Genomic DNA, 15,069 nt, shown 5'->3' on the forward strand with positions numbered 1-15,069 from the left:
GATGATTTTATTTAATGGGTTTAACTTTCAACAATATAAGACCTCTCATCTCTAATCAAAAACAACCTCTTCATTTTTCATTCTTTCTCACTCTAGAATTCCAAAAGTCTTCTTCCCTGTTTTGTGAGTGTTATTCGAGTTCTGTGTTACGGATTTTTCCGTTGAAACCCGGTGATAGTTCAGGTACTTTATCAAGTTCGTTGTGTAGTGATTTCGGTGCTGAATCACTACTAGATTCGTTGTAACCCTGGGAGACAGCCATCTGTGATAAGCTCTAGCACATGGGGAGACGGTGGAACTGTTTTAAGGGAAATGTGTCTAACACATGCCTCGAATCAACCATCAAATCACGGGTCGATATTGTTCTATCGTATATCTTATTTTATTTCATTTATTTGTACATCATTTATATATATTTCTATAATTTATTTCAAGACAAGATATCTAACAGTTTAAAGGATGTGGTAGAGATTGCTGTGAAAAGATTAGCGAAAAGGTCACATCAAGGCGTGAAAGAGTTTAAGAGTGAAGTTTCGTTAATTGCCAAACCTCAACATAGAAATTTGGTGAGGTTGTTAGGATGTTGTGTTGAACATCATGAGAAGGTTCTCGTATATGATACTTACCGAATAAGGCTTGGACTCATTCATTTTCGGTACGTGACCAAATTATCGCATTTTAATCAAGCAAATATAAAGTTAACAACTAAATATTTTTATGTAGACGGAGAGAAATGTTCTCAACTAAATTGGGAGAAACGGTATAACATCATTTTGGGAATTGCAAAGGGAATGGTTTATCTTCACCAAGATTCTCGATTGAGGATAATTAATAGGGACTTGAAACTAGCAATGTTTTGTTAGATAATGAGTTGAATCCTAAAATCTCGGATTTTGGAATGCCAAGAATTTTTAAAGGCAATCAAATTGAAGCAAATACATATAGGGTAGTTGGAACAATGTAAGTGTTTTGATTAACTTTAAAAACCGTAAATAGATGGCTAATGCTAAAGAGGTAAAAATCACAATTATTTACACCATTTGTTGTTTACGCCTGATCTTCACTGACAGCTGCTGCGACTTCAAATATTAAGCTGAAAATTTTATAGAATTTGTGATTATAGATTTTCGGTAATTTATTTGTTTATTTTTGTTGTGGCTGTTAGTGAGTCTTTTGTGGAATTAATTGATACTAATATCATGGAGTAATATATATATCTTATCATTTCATTTTTCAGGCTTGGGCCAAATCGTGGATGTTGTTTTCTATTTGGCCTAAGCCTGAAAAATGAAATAATAAGATATATATATTACTTCATGATATTAGCATCAATTAATTGTGTTATAATTAGGAACATATTTAGTATAACATATATGTCCAATCAAATTAACCGTGTTCTCTTGATTGATAGTAACGGTTATTTTTTCTTCCACTTATAAATTCGAGTAATATAACACCGAAGCTGAATACATCAGATTTACCTGAGTATAATCCTCCCATAGCATATTCTGGAGACATATAACCACTGCAAATTACATCATGAAAACATTATGGTAAAAAAATCATTTTAAATTTGAAGCACACAATAATATAAGATTATATCAAAACACTTACTATGTTCCAACTACTCTTTTTGTGTTTTCTTCCATCTGGTCACCTCTACAAATTTTAGCCATTTCAAAATTTGAGATTTTTGGGTTCAACCCATCATCTAACAAAACATTGCTAGTTTTTAAGTCTCTATGGATTATTCTCAATCGAGAGTCTTGGTGAAGGTATATCATTCCCTTTACGATCCCCAAAATGATGTTAAACCTTTTCTCCCAATCAAGTAGAGAACTTTTATCTTCATCTGCATCCATATTTTATTAGTACTTAACCTTTAGTCGGTATAGAAAAACATTATAGATAGTTAAACTTGTAAAATAAATGTAAATGGTCACATACCGAATATAAAAGAGTCCAAGCCCTTATTTGACAAGTATTCATGTACGAGCATTTTCTCATTTTGTTGAACACAACATCCTAAGAGCCTCACTAAATTCCTATGTTGGAGTTTGACAATTAAAAAAACATCATTTTTAAATTCTTCCACTCCTTGATTTGAACTGTTCGCAAGCCTTTTAACTGCAATATTTAATCCATTCTTTAACGTCCCTACACAAAGTGACAAAATTGATTAAGCAAGAACGTAAATTGTTGCGCATAATAACTCATATCTTCATTATCATAAATTCGAGTCTTCAAATATTAACTGTTAAAAAAATGTTTATTATATAAAAAAACCTTATAAACTGAGACAAACCCGCCTTCTCCCTTTTTGTTGAAAATGGAAAAATTATCGGTTTTAAGATAATTTAGTTAGGCTTTTAGGATGTTGTTTTCAATCGCACGAGAAGATGCTCATATATGAATACTTGACATATAAGGGTTTGGACTCGTTCATTGTGGTAAGTGACCAATTATTACTTAAATAAATTTCTCTAACAAATATATATGTCTTCTAATCATGGAAGATACAACTAATAAAACTTTGGTGTAGACGAAGATAAATGTTCTCTACTTAATTGGGAGAAGTGATTTAACATCGTTTTGGGAATAGAAAGTGGAATGATATACCTTCACCAAGACTCTAGACTCAAAATAATTCATAGAAATTTAAAAGTATCCAATATTTTATTGGACGATGGATTGAATCCTAAAATCTCAAATTTTGGAATGGCTAGAATTTTTGGAGGTGATCAAATGGAAGCCAATACAAAAAAGGTAGTTGGAACATAGTACATAAGTGTTTTGACATAATGTTATAGTATTTTCCTTTACTCCATCTTACAATTTTCATCAAAATATTATTTTAACATATATTTTTAAGTGGTTATATGTCTCCAGAATATTCTATGGAAGGACTATATTCAATAAAATCCGATGTCTTCAGCTTTGGTGTCATATTGCTTCGGATTATAAATAGGAGGAAAAATATCAGTTACCATCAAGAGAAAACGATTAGATTAACTTGATCGTACTTGTATACGTTCCTAAAATAGTTTCATTAAATATAAGACAACTAATTAATGTGTATCATGGATTCATATATTCCATCTTTCAGGCTTGGGCATTATGGGACGAAGTTAAAGTCTTTGATATAATTGATTCGATGATAGATGATTCATGGAAACAGGAAGAAGTTTTGATATGTATTGAGATATAATATATTTAGGAAATACTTTATTTAAAGTATATACTATTATTATAATATTATATTTTTTCTAATTAAGGATGTTTCCTAAATTTATGTATACATAGATTGGGTAATCAATTCTCATCAACAAAACATAAATAATAACATAAATTATTCTTTCGTTTCTTGCTCTCTCTTTAAGTCTTAACTTTAACTTTAACTTCGTTTGTGATCGATTTTAGATTAAGGTACGTTTAATCTTCTGCATAAATCTCAACATGGTATTAGAGCGATGTTACAAAGGAAAACAATACATTTGACTTCAACGACTTACTAGACGGATCAGAAGAAGTTTGTAAAACTAACTTTATTAACGAAGACGAATCATCAAACAAATCGATCAAGAACAACCAAGAATAATGATCAATAAACTACGGATGATTACAAGATGTTTAAAGAATGATTCAGAAGATTGAAAAAAAATTTGTTAAGAATCCAAGTAAGTCTTCTAACTGTGATTAATATTTTTTGTTTTCTTTAGAATAGAGTATGAACAAAAATGTTTTAACTAAAACAACACAACGAAACTAATAGATTTGGAGCTAGTAACTCACACAAATTTAAAAACAAAATAATTTTTATTTGACAAATGAATCAAATAGAATTATTAATTAAGTTAGAAATATAAAAAAATTTTGATTTGATCCATATGAATATTTGTAGAGGTAGAGAAACATATATATTGATGATTATACTAGATTTATATTAATTTTTTCTTTTCAAGAAAATCAAGATTTGTGTTTTGTATTTAAAAAACCAATTTTACTTAAATATTAAAATAATGAAAAGTGATAATAGGACTTTAATGGTAGAAAACGTTTTTATCTCATACACCTTGATGTAGAAGGTCTAATAAACACGATTTATTAACTAATACATCTTTTATGTTAACTATAGTAGATGAACACTAATATTTCTCCTAAAAAACAAAACAAGTGTTTTTTTGATAAATTAAAAAAAAATCTCACATTAATCTAAATCAATATGAAAAAAGTATTAAAATAGTTTAAAATGATAATGAGACATAATTTGTTAATTCTATGTATACACCACATTTTAATGAATTGAGAATTATTCACTAAAGAATATGTGTTTACAACCCACAAGAACACGGGTTTGTAAAAATAAAAATAATAATAATAACGAATATTTAACCGAAGTAGCAAGTTTTAAACTAGAAAACTCCTCGTATTGAACAATATGAAACTAATTATAAAATTCTCAAGGTTTTTAGATTTTATGTTATATGTCTAATAATAATTCTAAAAAAAATGAAATTTGAACATAAATAAATCAAATGCATATTTGAGGATATATTTCAAAAACAAATTATATATATAATATCAAATTTATTCAAATAAAATAGTGACATCAAGAGATGTGACATTTTATTAAAATATAGAAAAAGACTGAAAGTCCTCAAAATAATGATAATATATCAATATCTTCATTTAATAAAGACTCGCATACATATTTAGTGACTGAGTTACAAATTAATGAAAATCAGAACATGATCATTGTCTATATACATATAATAGACATAAGATCAAAAAATTACCGTCTTACTTATATATGGAGATGATATTTTGATGGTTGAAAATGATATGGGAGACAATACAGAAATAAAATTTAAATTGATTCAAAATTTCTATAAAAGACGTTGGAATTGCAAAATTCTTTCTTGTTCTCAAAATTGAACATGATGTCGATGACATTATTGTAAAATATATATATATATTATGAATACTCATACGATCCATTGATTCTAAAATAAATCAAAGACCCTTGAATTATAAAATTCTTTTTTGGTTTCAAAACTAAACATGATGCTTATGGTATTAATGTAATGAAAATAATATTATTATGGATACTGATGAGATCCATTGATTTTAAATCAAAATCAAAGACATTGGAATTATTTTTAAAAAAAATCATTGTCTCAAAATTTCAAATAATACCAATGGACTTTGTAAATCTGCTAAAAGTCATATGATTATGAGTATCAAACTGCGTGAAGTACCAAATTGCATTAAATATTGAAATTTTTTAATTATAAACCTATGGAGAAGTATCATTGCAAAAATCTAATTATAAATCCATCCAGGGGTATCAAACTGTATGAAATATTGCAAAAATTTAATTATAAAGCCATTAAGGGTATTAAACTGCATGAAATATTGCATAAATCTAATTATAAACTCATTGAGAGGTATATCAAACTGTATGAAATGTTACAAAATTTAATTATAAACTCATTGAGGGGTATATATTGTATAAATCTAATTATAAACTCATTGAGGGTATCAAACTGTATAAAATATTATAGAAATATAATTATAAACCTATTGAGGGTTATCAAACTACATAAAAAATTGCAAAAATTAAATTATGAACTCATGGAAGGTATCAAACTACATAATTTGTTTTTGCAGAAATCTAACCATTAACCCTTTTATAGGGATATAAAACTATATAAAATTGCAAAAATCTATTTATGAACCCATGATTAGGGATATCAAACTATTATCAAAATATATCCATAAATCAAATAAGTTGATGAGACTTATTAAAATATGATTATATCTAAATTAGAACAAATAATATTGCATATATTATACAACAATAATCTCAATTTTCGAATAAATATATATGACTTATTGGGAAGTTGTACTCTATATTATTAGAACAACTATATAGTTGATCAATCTCAAGATATATCAATTATTTTAAGATAGAAATTGTTGTCGAACAACTGTTAATCAAAATTCTAACTCAATTCGAACGAAAATTAACACGATTTAAAAAAACGACGTATAAAAAAAAACGTGATCGGAGTGATCATTTGTATCTACATGGAGAAGAGTTAGTTGTTCTCACATCAATGATTCTTACTCAACTAAACTATTTCGAATAGAGTACTAATATTCGACTTGGTCTTTGTCTACTAACGAAAATGAAGACATTTTTCATTGACTATTCTTACAAGATTTTTAAGAATCTTAAAAAAAACAACGTTTTGGAGGATGTTTGATGCAACCGTAAAAACTTGGATAATTAACCCAATCGACAAAAACAATAAACAAGGCCTAGATGATTCATGTGAGAACATCCATTATTCATGATTCAATTCTAATGATGGATCATCTACCAACAATTTACAAAGAATTCACAATGTTTTTAAATGCTAAGAAGAAAGACAAATCAACATCAGAAAGTTGAACAACATTCAACAATATTTATTGGGAATTCAAGTTAAGCAAATTTCAAGAAGGCAAGGAATTCAGCTAACTTCTCGAAACCTCTCGATTTTCTAGTATTTGAACATCTTTGATTTAAACTTTTCTTCAAGATGTCCATCTTGAAGGGAGTATATTAAGATATTATATATTTAGGAAATACTTTATGTAAAATATAGAATATTATGATAGATATTGAGATATTATATATTTAGGAAATAGTTTATTTAAAGTATATAATATTATTATAGTTTTATATTTTGCTAATTAAGGATGCTTCCTAAATTTATGTATAAATACATCGATTGGGTCATTATCTCATCAACAAAACATATATAATAACATAAATTATTCTTTCGTTTCTTGCTCTCTACCATCTCTTTTTAAGTCTTAACTTTAAGTTTAACTTCGTTTGTAATCGATCTTAAATAAGGTAAGTTTAATCTTCTGCATAAATCTCAACAAGATGTAATACTTCTATGTGTGCAAGAAAGCTTTTTTTGGACAGACCAACAATGTTATTTGTTGCTTTCATTTTATGCAAGGAAATATCTTTACCTTCTCCCAAACAATCAGATTTTATCTTCAACGGACATAAGATGAATGTCTCGGAATCGTCAACATGTGTCAAAGTCATCTCGTTTAACAACCTTACCATCACCAAGACCAATGATCGATGATTTATGTTAAAAGACTGAAAATTATTTCAAATGAAACATTCTTTACGCTAATCTAGCCTTCTCCGTCCCTCGCATTACAACAAACTCGTGAGATCATTTTAATGTCATGTGTCTACGCCTCATAGTTTTATTATTTTCTTCCAATAGTATTCTCCTTCTAATACAAATATCTATATATTGATGGATAACAAGTGTTTGAAAATCTATACTTAACAATTTTGATCCTACAGGAAATTGGTATTTGGTTTATTTTTCTTCACATTGGCTTAATTAAATATTATCATTTTAACAAGAGTAATTATTTATAAAAGTCTTGTATAAATTTTAATAATAAATTAAACACATTTAGTGGCACGTAACTTTTACTGAATTATTTTATACTGCGCTAAAGTTTAGGTCATCCTCCCTATTAGGGGTTCAATATTTTGTCTTAACCGAATATCCGATCGAATTTAAATTCACTGAATTTGAATAAACCGAATTCAAATAAACCAAATTCGAAATTCATTTTCAGTTTTCAAATCGAATTTCAAACCAATTCGAATTCAAATACGGTTTTCGAATTTTTTTTCGAATTTGAGTTTCAACTCGAAAACCAAACTAAAAATCGAATTCATTTTTATTATTTATTCTTCCAAACATAGCTTAATAAAAAATTTAAAATAATCAAATTAGAATATTTTAAATTCAAGATTTAATAATAAAAGACAAAAAGAAAAGAAAAGCACTAGTAGTCTAGTGGTAAAATAGTTACCCTGCCACAATACAATTGATATTGAGTTATGTTAGATCTCTTTTATTCCAAAAAATAAAATAAAATCGAATTCGGTTTTAATTCGAAATCCGTACCGGATTCGGTTTGGTTTAATTAAAATTTATTTGAATTCGGTTTGGTTTTCGTAGACGAAATTATTATGCGCCATTATATTTTTTAAATTCTTAATTTTCTTTAGGAAAAGAAATTTTAAATCAATTTTCTTGTCAAATAAAATTAGAGTAAATGAAAAGAAAATAAAGCCTCCAAGGAGTTTTTCTTTTTAGACAAAAACAATACCTCATAAATGAAAACAAAACATTTTAAAACATAGTACAATTAAGTCTAACTTCATTCAGTTTATTCATTAAACATTGAATTATGTTTACTAATAATGAAATTACTGGAATCACTAATTCTTGAAAGGTTTAGCACGCTTAATCAATCTACATAATTATTTTTTTATTTACTCTAAATTCAATAACTTATTCTTTAAATTTTTAATTATATTTGATTTAAAATTGAAAACTTATAACTTTATTAAGTTTTTGGAGAAATACATAGCAATGGGCCACCATTCTTCTACTTACTCCCAGTAGTGCTGCCCCAGAGTGAAAAATGTGAAAATAATGTTCTAATTTATTTATTTTATAAATTGTTAAAAAAAAAATTGGGTGAGATTTAAATTTATAACCAAATAAAAATACTTTATTATTATTTTTTTTTATCAGAAACTACTGGGCTATACATTTTTATGTTAAAATAATTAATAAATTTAATTAAATAACATAATTTTTTTTTTATTAAATAGACTGAAGGCTTGGTAGCTTACTTATAATGTTATTGGCATAGAAATGTATTATTAAAAATATTGGCATTTATTTAGTCATTGAATATTGAGACTATATAATTTTTGACTATTGACATGACTGGTTGAATATCTATTATGAAAAATAATGTAATGCTAAATAAAATTAAAGATTTTTGTTTGTAAGAAAATAAGTAATGCGTGCGTGCAGTAATTATATTTGATTTATTTTAATAAAATTAAGTATTTTTTATAAGAAAATTAGTAATGCCTGCAGTAATTATATTTGACTTTTTGTATTAAAATAAAAAAATAATTGATAAGAAAATTAGTAATGCGTGCAGTAATTATATTTGATCAATTTTAATAAAATAAAAGATTTTTTTATAAGAGAATTAGTAATGCGTACAGTAAATATATTTTAATATGATTTTATCTTTCATGCTTTTTATTTTTGAAATTGGACTGTTTTGCCCTCCCTAGTGATCCCTATATTAGTTACAAGTGATCTCGTCCAGAATTTTCACACAACAACAACAAAAACAAAAACATTACAAAATTGAAAGAAAAACTAATAGGAAACAACCTTTCACAAAATACTCACTAATCACAAATTCTATCAAATTTTCGGTCAGTTAAGGTAGGTCAGGCGTAAACAAATGGCGTACATAATTGGGATATTTACCTCTATAGCATTAGTCATTGCCATCCTACTTATGGTTTTCTGGTTCATAATGGTTAAAAGGAGAGAAGGTAAATAAGTAAACTTTATCTCTTTCCAAAAATATTTATGCATATAAATTATTTTATAGTTTTTTTCTTCTTCTTGAAAATACAAAACCAATTCAATAAACACATTAATCGTGATTAGTTTAAAGTTAATATTTAAATCGTTGAAAACATATAATTTATTAATAGTTTAGTGGTTTTAGTATAATTAAACGGTTGAGAAAAAAAATTACATTATATTCAAGCTCCTTCCTTCAGATATTTTGTTCGGTTTCTGCTCACAACCCTCTACAAACAGTTTGTAAATTCCTATATCACACACTATATATATATAAAAGAAGTATCTTACTTATTATTTTATTGGATGACTTTATTTTTATTAATTAAGATTTGTACGTAATTAATGATAATTGATACAGAGAGAAAGATAAAGGAACGGCAAATACTTCTTACTCCAGCTAACGGTTCATCAATCCAACCTTCCACAACAGGAAAGCAGCCTTTAGAGGATTTCTCATTTTTCAAACTTAGTACCATTGTGGCAGCCACAAACAATTTTTCCGTTTCTAACAAACTCGGACAAGGCGGTTTTGGCACTGTTTATAAGGTATTTTTGTACCATAAATTAATAATATTGCAATCTACCTTATTGCTTAATAAATCTCGTCACTTAATGCAGGGGCGATTGAGGAATGGAATAGATATTGCGGTTAAAAGACTAGCAAAAAATTCCGATCAAGGTTTCGAAGAATTTAAGAATGAAGTTTCTTTAATAGTGAAACTTCAACATAGAAATTTAGTTAGGCTTTTAGGATGTTGTTTTCAACCGCATGAGAAGATGCTTATATATGAATACTTGCCAAATAAGGGATTGGACTCATTCATTTTTGGTAAGTGACTAATTACTATTACTTGAATAATTTTCTCTAACAAATATCATGTCTTCTAACAATGGAAGATACAACTAATAATACTTTGGTGTAGATCAAGATAAATGTTATATACTTAATTGGGAGAAGCGATTTAACATCATTTTGGGAATAGCAAGAGGAATGATATACCTTCACCAAGACTCTCGACTCAAAATCATCCATAGAGATTTAAAAGCCAGCAATATTTTATTGGATGATGGATTGAATCCTAAAATCTCCGATTTTGGAACGGCTAGAGTTTTTGGAGGTGATCAAATGGAAGCCAATACAAAAAGGGTAGTTGGAACATAGTGAGTGTTTTAACATAATCTTGTAGTATGGTCCTTTAATCCATCACACAATTTTCACCAAAATATTTTGATATATATGTTGCAGTGGTTATATGTCTCCAGAATATGCCATGGAAGGACTATATTCAATAAAATCTGATGTCTTCAGCTTTGGTGTCATATTGCTTGAGATTATAAATGGGAGAAAAAATACCAGTTACCATCAAGAGAACACGATAAATTTGATAGGACATGTATGACCTACTAAAATAGTTTCATTAATTATAGAACAACTAATTAATGTGTATCATGGATTCATATATTCCATCTTTCAGGCTTGGGCATTATGGAACAAAGGTAAAGTCTTTGATATAATTGACTCAAGGATGGGAGATTTATGGCCAAACCAAGAAGTTTTGAAATGCATTCACATAGGACTTCTATGTGTGCAAGAACATGCTATGGACAGACCAACTATGTCTGAAGTTGTTTTCATGTTATGCAAAGATATGTCTTTACCTTCTCCAAAGCAGCCCGCGTTTATCTTCAACGGACAAGACATGCATGCATCGGATTCATTGACGAACATTAAAGTGAACTCCATAAACAGCCTTAATTAGCATTACTTAGATCATAGCCAGATGATTTTTTTCCAACTGTTCCATTACATTTAATGAGTTTTTTATATTGAATGTTATTACCTCAATATATATGTTATTGAACAATAACTGAAAAGGGGGTTGTAACTCAACGATTCACAAAAGAAGTATAGCCTATACATAGAGATTCGAAAGCTAGTAATATTTTATTAAAGAATGAGTTGAACTCTAAAATCTCGAATTTTGGAATGACTATAATTTTTAGAGTCGACAAAATGAAGTTAGAACAAAGAATGTAGTTGGAACATAATAAGTATTTGACACAATCTTATAATAGTAGTATACTTTTAGGTACAATAATGATATAATTTTCAGTGGTTAAATGTCTACAGAATATGTAATTGGAGGACTTTTTTCAATAAGATTTGATGTCTTCAACTTCGGTGTCTTATTATTTATATACTATAAGTGGAAACAAAATAGCAATTATTATCCGGATAACAAAATCGTGTTCCTTAAGATTATTCATCCAATGTTGGGTGATTCATTGCTTCATATTCAGTTGGAGTTGGATTTTTGGTTGTTGAGATGAATATGATCCAAATATAGTAAATGTAAGAATTTATAACTATAAAGTCTCAAGTTTAATAAATTTTTATTTTCAAACAAGAAAAATAACTAATCTTGCTATCTTTCACCCAATACACCAAGATACACATTTAATTGAAATTAAATTATTAAAAAAAATGACTTTTTGAAAATAATATTAAGAAGAAAAGAAAATTGATTTTGTTGACACAATAATTTACGTCCTTCTTTTGTTTATTAAATTTATTTTTTATTTTTAAAAATAGTCCATGTATATTAAAAAAAATGATAAGAATTGTTTATTTACAACGAAACAATATGATACGAGAAAAAAATTAAAAAAAAAAAACTCACAAAACATGAAAATAAGAAAAGAATTCAAACACAATTTTATCCAACTCAAAACCGAGTTTTTTACTCTATTGCGAACTTGAAGAATTTTAAATCTCAAGTTGACCTATAAGTATTTTGATTGTCTCAATTTGGAGCCTAAAGTATATTTGAGACCTGTTTTTCTTTGAGATTTGATAGATATTTTCACTTAATTAACTGATCATTATCTTCTTTTTTATCGTGACTTGTATTAAACTAGGTTTGCATAGGTAAGGTATTTTACCCATGATTAATACCATTTTTTCTCTATTGATAAAAATATTCCCTATAAAAGAAGCATTCTAATATAATTCAAAGTAGAACAAGTATATTTGAAAACTTCAACTATATGACAATAATGGAACGCTTCAAAGTCTAGTAGTCATATTTAAATGACGTATAAATGCCAATATATTTCTATGTCAATAACATTATTTAACCAATTTCAAGTTCCCTGTATCCAAAAGTTGACAAGAAAACTGATTCCCTAAGGCTGAGTTGACATTGTCCGACCAAATAGGGTCTGAACCGGATGAGGAGGATCGAGATACTTGGCTTCCATTCAGTATATATACTACTTAAATTAATGTTGGGATGTTTATGTTGGAATTTTTAAACTAGTTCTATAAATTCCATTAATGAATGGAAATTAGAATATGGATAATAAAATCAAATCAAATTCACATGAAATTCAAACGTGAATTAAAGGGTGAAATTTGATCCAAATGTATAATTTAAATCAATTAATTTAAATTAATTGATCTAAAATGCCTTGATGACCAATTAACAAAATGTTGTTAATTTGTAGTGTAACTTACATGAGTTAGTTATTATTATTATTATTTGTTATGATAATTTATATTATTATTAACAAATTGGAAAACCATGTAATGTTAGTATTGAATTGTAAATGCCTTAATTGTTTTGGCAAACAATTACTCTATAATGAAGAGAAAAACGTTAAGGTAATGAAGAGGCAGACAATGCCAACCGTTTGATCAAATGATGATTTTATTTAATGGTTTAACTTTCAACAATATAAGACCTCTCATCTCTAATCAAAAACAACCTCTTCATTTTTCATTCTTTCTCACTCTAGAATTCCAAAAGTCTTCTTCCTGTTTTGTGAGTGTTCTTCGAGTTCTGTGTTCGATTTTTCCGTTGAAACCCGGTGATAGTTCAGGTACTTTATCAAGTTCGTTGTGTAGTGATTTCGGTGCTGAATCACTACTAGATTCGTTGTACCCTGGGAGACAGCCATCTGTGATAAGCTCTAGCACATGGGGAGACGGTGGAACTGTTTTAAGGGAAATGTGTCTAACACATGCCTCGAATCAACCATCAAATACGGTGATATTGTTCTTCGTATATCTTATTTTATTTCATTTATTTGTAACATCATTTTATATATATTTCTATAATTTATTTCAAGACAAGATATCTAACAATCTTAAAACAGTTTCGTGTGATAAATTATTTAGTAGCTTGTGCCATCGAAATTTTGTCTTTGATGTTTCAGGAATACGAGTTATGATGTTATAAAACAGATGATGACTTATTTCGACAATATGAAAGTTGTTAATGTAAAGGAATAAGATGGATCTACAAATAAAGATAAGTCTTTATTGTATACATATAATATTATTTGTATGAAAGATTACTTTTATAAGCTAATATATGTTGATGTAGATATATATTCTAAAATAAAAATAAAAATGATGTATATTCATTGTATAAATATTTTCTAGAAAATAAATTAGAAAATAATAATTTATTTTATTTTTACTTGAATGTATGTTAGTTGGTTATTAAAATTATTATTAATAATAAATGGAAAATAAAAGTAACTAAAGAGTTAGCTTTTAATTTCTAGAAATAAATTAATAATAGTAATTAAAATTAATTATAATTGAAATATATTGTTTCAGTTTTAAAATAATTAATTATAATATATGGATTCTTAAATTAATTAAGAGTGATAATTAATAAGAATGTGGTATGATGATTATTAAATAAGGAGAGATAATCTATTTATTTATACATTATTTTATGTACTATATTTTATTATGGTATTAAGATATCATTTTAAAATGTGTGTAAATATTTGTTTTTTTGTGACAGAGTTGAGTCAAAGAAATAAATATATTCTTTTAATTAAAGGATACAAAAAGTCATAAAAGTGATGCAATGATGAAAGGGCGCATTGGTGTAGTGGTTCAAAGTTTAGACACAATGATGTGAATGATTTCTTTTGTAGAAATCAGACGTGATAAAATGACAGTAGTCATTTACGTTGATTTCTTTTGTAGAAATCGGACGTTGATAAAATGACATTAGTCATTAACGTTGAAACCATTCCAATTTCTTGTATAAAAATTATGAGATGAATGGAATGATCAATGATTTCTTTGTAGAAATCTGACTAGTTAAAATGACTTTAGTCATTGATGTTGAAACCATTCCAATTTCTTCTGTAGAAATTATGAGATAATGAGATAGTCAATAATTGTTAAAATGACTATAGGAAATGATTTCTTTATCAGACTCGTTAAAATGACTATAGTCGTTGAAATTGAAATATTCCAATTTTTAGGCAGAAATTATGAGATAAATGAGTGCCCATAACAATGTCTTATATAAAATTTGACCTGTCAAAAAGATTTTAACCATGGATGTTAGAATGATTCTAATTTCTTGTGGAGAAATTATGAAATAAAATGGGGCACTTAACGATTTCTCATATAGAAATTTAATTTGCTAAAATGACTTTGTCATTTATATTTTGAGGCATTTAAATTTCTTGAGATTAAATAAGTTATTTGTTTTAAAACTTATTCTAATCATTCATTTAAAGAGACACGACT

The 15,069-nt window shown here is 27.2% G+C and overlaps 1 pseudogene; it reads left to right on the forward strand.

The window, feature by feature from the left end:
- Window positions 1-468: 468 nt before the first annotated feature.
- LOC124917233 lies at window positions 469-11,266 on the forward strand (annotated as a pseudogene).
- The last annotated feature ends 3,803 nt before the right edge of the window (window positions 11,267-15,069 follow it).

This window comes from Impatiens glandulifera, unplaced genomic scaffold (assembly GCF_907164915.1).
Source record: "Impatiens glandulifera unplaced genomic scaffold, dImpGla2.1, whole genome shotgun sequence".
NCBI lineage: Eukaryota > Viridiplantae > Streptophyta > Magnoliopsida > Ericales > Balsaminaceae > Impatiens > Impatiens glandulifera.